Source organism: Coloeus monedula (assembly GCF_965178545.1).
Source record: "Coloeus monedula genome assembly, contig: HAP1_SCAFFOLD_84, whole genome shotgun sequence".
Lineage (NCBI taxonomy): Eukaryota > Metazoa > Chordata > Aves > Passeriformes > Corvidae > Coloeus > Coloeus monedula.
In genome coordinates this window covers 801,759-806,741 of record NW_028120815.1, presented here as the reverse complement: position 1 = coordinate 806,741, position 4,983 = coordinate 801,759, and the positions used below count along the sequence as shown (strand labels likewise).

The window sequence follows — 4,983 nt, the reverse complement described above, 5'->3', positions numbered from 1 at the left end:
GTAAATGTCTGAAATGAAATTTAAGCAAATTTAACTGTTGCAAAGTATTCTGAATACACATACAGTACAATATACTAGAGTCCAAAATTAGAAAAACTTCTGGTCATGGAAATATGGGGTAAGGGATATGTTTATTTGGAACAATCAGCTCAGCAGAGATCTCTTTGCTACAAATATCTTGAATTTAATTCTTCTGCCTTGATACAATCTCCTGAGAAAATAAAAAAATAAAATAAAAATCCTACAGGAAAAACTTGTGTTGGATGCAATCTATTCACTCATACCTGATACAAAAGTCTAATTTATTCTCTTGATTTATTGTCTTAAGGAGAATGAATTAATTATTCTTCCACTCAGAAGTCTATGGCATCAATCCTTGAGTTGAATCAGAGAAAATTCAATCTCTCATGAGTTCCCACTCCATTTACTTTTCTTGTAAGTGTTCTGTTTTGTTGAAGTGAAAGCTCCTCTGGACTCAGGCCCAGAGGGAAGCCAAAGCACAGGGGTTGAATTAAAACCTTTGGACAAGCTGAGATACATGAAGTCACACCAAAGTGAAATAGAAATACAGATTTTTTAACCTTTAGTAGAAATATATGCTAAGTGCCTTAAACATTGAAAAGCTGCAGCAGAGACCTTAAACACAGTTCTTACTGCAGCAGTGTTACCTTTTCACAGAATTCTTTACTTTAGACAAAATATGGATAGAATGACACTGTTCACATTTTTTAGATAGAGCGTTCACGTAAACAATAAGAGCTGATAGAAACTGCATCCGCAAATCTGTGTAATACCTGTGTAACACTGGTGTGAGGCTTATGACTGTTAGAATTAGACCAGGATAGGTTAAGAAAAGGAAAACTGGAATCGTGTGTTACTCTTATTGGTCAATTAACAAATATAATCCACACTTCGGCAAGAAAAAATATAGAGTCTAGAGCATATAGAGCATATAGAGTATAGAGCACATAGAGCATATAAAGCATATAGAGCATATAGAAGAAGAAGAAGAAGCTGTTTTTGCCTGTTGTTGCTGTTGCTGCTTGCCTTTATCATGTAACCCCCTTCGAACTCTGCCTTCAAGAAAGCTGTGAGACTATGAAATACAGAACTCAGCAGAACAGCAGCCTCCTCTGCTCTCTCACCCTGGTCCGGGAAGGAAGGGTACCCCGTCCAAAGCTCAACAGCGCAGAGCCCCAAGGCTGCTGTGGGCAGCAGGGCCCAGGGGCCGTTCCCACCCGCAGCGCTCCTGTCCTGGGCTGGGCCTGCACAGGGGCTGGGGCACCATGGCTGGGGCAGCGGGGCACAGAGGGGCCACGGAGCCGCTGCCGGGGCTGACAGCAAGGCCAGGGACACACAGGGAATTTCTGGGCATTGCCTGCGCTGGGCAGGGCTGAGTGTGGGGAAGGCCGAGCTCAGCTGGCCTCGGTGGCTGCAGGAAAAGCCGAGAGCCCGAAGAGCCCCCGTGGCTGTGCTGGAGAGCAAGGCTGGAGGAGGGAAATGCGGGGCTGCTGCGGGATGGGGAGGGGGATTGAATTCCAGCAGGCACCGACGGGGGGCTGAGAGACTCAAGGGCTCCTTGGCCTGAGCCTGTCCTGGAAAGGTCTCTCAGCCCTCTGTGCCCATGAAGGGCTCCAAGGAGGAGCAGAGCTCATCTTGGCAGGACCCTCATGGAATCCCTGAGGGACAAATGCCAGTGCCTGCCCAGCCTTCCCAACATCCCTGAAACCAGAGGCCTTTTCCACATCCCTCGGTTCCAGGTCAGTGCCCAGAACACAGCACAGGCCTGTCCAGGTCCTGGGGGCGATTCCCAAGGGAGGCAGCTGTGATTTCTCCCCACAGACCCACCACTCCGGTGTCTCTCTGTGCAGCCCTTGGCTGTCCTGAGCACTTTCCCTGGAGCCTCCCTGCCCTGGACGTTTGTCTCCATGCAGTTCTCAGCACAGCCCAGCAAAGAATTCAGGTGCTTTCCCAGAGGACATTACTCTGGCAGTGAAGCAGCCTCAGGGCACAGTTTGTGCCCCTGGAATTGTGCCAGCCCCGAGTGCTGCTGATGGTGTTTGTGCTCACTCGGGTTCATCTCCCCACACCCACTCGATGCACTGCTGAAGGCTCCTCAGGACACAGCAAACACGGACTGCTGGCCTGGTCACTTGGTGTCCCTCCGTGCAGGGACAAACAACCTCCTGCAGGGGAGGGCAGAGGCCAGTGCTGGGATTGCTGGTGGCAGGGGCTGGTGTGGGACACTTGCCCTGGGCACCTTCCCAGGCTGTGCCCGGAACAAAGGCACAGCCCAGGCCCTGCTCTGCTGCTCCCTCAGGTCCATCCCAGGAGCTCTGGCAGTGCCAGGACACTGCTGCCTGCCCCCCCTGCACACTCCCCCCTGCCCCTGGGCACTGGGGTTTGCTTTGCCAGGGCATTCCTGGGGCACATTCCTGACAGCAGCTCTGGAGGAGAGCGAAGCCTTCCTGCCCTGGCCCCAGGAGATGCCCTTTGCTGATGGAGCTGCTGTGCTGGAGCCCGGCTGTGTCCCAGCAGTGCCCGTGGCCTGTCCCTGCCTGTGCTCACAGCACGGACACGCAGCAGGACAGTGACCGAGCTGCCCGAGCACTCCGGCCTTGCACCCTCAGAAGGGCTGGGAAAGGGAGTGTGGAGCTGGGAAGAGCAGAGGTGGGAAGAGGCTGGGCCATTGTCCCTGGCCGTGCTGCTGTGCTGGGAGTCTCTTCCCTCCAGCTCTGCCCACAGGCACTGCCCCTGCAGAGCCAGAGAAGGGCTGAGGAACAAACCTTGGACACAAAGGTCAGGGCAGCCCCTTGTTTTGATTCAAATGCACAGGGAAGAAGCCTCCTGAAAGTCTTTGTGTTTCAAAAGAAAGGTAGATGTTCATGCAGAAATGCAAGGAGTAGTACTACAGTACTTTATAAAAAGCAGAATAACACCAGAAAAAGAATAAGAAAAAGCACCAATGAAAATATGGACAAAGAGGAAAAAGAGGCCAAGATTGTAAAGAGTTACATTCTGAAGGTTCTGGAGCAGAAAAGAGAGAGTTTATTGCTTCTGAGAAGCATCCCAGTCATCATTTTCCTCGCATGGCAGAAGGAAATAGAAAGATTTTAACTTGTGAAAAGTATCCAGTCCTCACTTTCCTCAGGGCATCCCTGAGCTCCTGGTTCCTCAGGCTGTAGATGAGGGGGTTCAGGGCTGGAGGCACCACCGAGTACAGAACTGACAGGGCCACATCCAGGGATGGGAGGAGATGGAGGGGGGCTTCAGGTGGGCAAACATAACAGTGCTGAGGAACAGAGAGAGCATGGCCAGGTGAGGGAGGCACGTGGAAAAGGCTTTGTGCCGGCCCTGCTCAGAGGGGATCCTCAGCACGGCCCTGAAGATCTGCACATAGGAGAAAACAATGAACACAAAACAGCCAAACACCAAACAGGCACTGACAGTGATGAGCCCAAGTTCCCTGAGGTGGCAGTGTGAGCAGGAGAGCTTGAGGATGTGTGGGATTTCACAGAAGAACTGGCCCAGGGCATTGCCCTGGCCCAGGGGCAGGGAAAATGTATTGGCCATGTGCAGGAGAGCGTAGAGAAAGGCACTGGCCCAGGCAGCTGCTGCCATGTGGGCACAAGCTCTGCTGCCCAGGAGGGTCCCGTAGTGCAGGGCTTTGCAGATGGACACGTAGCGCTCGTAGCACATGATGGTGAGGAGGAAATCCTCTGCTGAGAGGAAGAAGAGAAAGAAAAACACGTGAGCAGCACATGCTGAGTAGGAGATGTGGCTGGTGCCCCAGAGGGAATTGTGCATGGCCTTGGGGACAGTGGTGCAGATGGAGCCCAGGTCGGTGAGGGCCAGGCTGAGCAGGAAGAAGAACATGGGGCTGTGCAGGTGCTGGCCGCAGGCTCCGGCGCTGATGATGAGGCCGCTGCCCAGGAGGGCAGCCAGGGAGATGCCCAGGAAGAGGCAGAAGTGCAGGAGCTGCAGCTGCCGCGTGTCTGCCAATGCCAGCAGGAGGAAGGGGCTGATGGAGCTGCTGTTGCACATTTTGAGCCTCTGGCCATGGAGTGCTGTTGAAGGACGAGACAGTGAGGAGTCAGGGGAGACTTTGCTGAGCAATGTCCAAGCCCTTTCTCCTGGCCCTGCCCCCCAGTTTTCCTTTTCTCAGAGCCCTTCCCTCAGCCCCGTGCCTGGAGCTCTGCTGGGATCTGGCCCCATTGCTGTGACGAGCAGGGGCTGTGCCCATGGACAGCGAGGAGTCAGCTCTGCTCTGCTTCAGCGGGGACATGGGAATGGGGACAGGGGCCGGTCCTGGGGCTGGACTCCATCAGCCCAAAGTGCTCCTGAGGCAGAGGAGCTGGGCAGCATCTCCTGTGCCAGGGCTAAGGAACGGTGACGGCCAAAGGCACTTTGAGAGGGTTTCCTGCCGTGCCCAGGGAGAGCAGAGAGCTGTGCAAGGCAAGAGCATTGGCTGTAACTCAGAGAAGGGTGAGGGAAGCTGCTCTGTCGCTCCATCTGTCCCCAGCTGCCCCTCCTGAGATCGAGGGCAGTCACTGTGTTCCCCTGAAAATCAGCCTGGCACAGCTGAGAGCAGAGGGACCCACAGCCGAGCAAAGTGGCTCAGCCTTTCTCAGAGTCTCAGCCCCACTGCTGGCCAAGGACACTCCCGGCCCCAGTGTCCCCTGGAAGGCAGCTCACAGCTGGGATGGCATCCCGAGGGCACAGCGAGGGTCCTGTCCATGGCCCTGCTGGAGGAGAGCCGGCTCATTGCCAGCCTCCCAGCCCGGCGTGCCCAGAGCTCCCGGGGCACAGGGAGCTGGGACACCCCATTGCTGTGCTCAGCCTGCACAGGAGGAGCCCCAGGGCTGGGCCTGAGCCTGCAGCTGGAGCTGCCATTCCCAGAGAGCCCCTGAGCAGCGCCAGGAGCAGCTGAGCAGGGCAACGAGAGAGAGCCGGGCCCTGAGGAAAAGCCTTTCCCTGCGCAGC

At 54.8% G+C, this 4,983-nt stretch overlaps 1 pseudogene across 1 annotated transcript; it reads right to left on the bottom strand.

Annotated features, from left to right (window-relative positions):
- Positions 1–3,076: 3,076 nt before the first annotated feature.
- Positions 3,077–4,044, bottom strand: LOC309585636 (olfactory receptor 14J1-like; annotated as a pseudogene). Its single transcript has one exon. The product of its transcript is annotated as an olfactory receptor 14J1-like (transcript).
- Between the last annotated feature and the right edge of the window lie 939 nt (positions 4,045–4,983).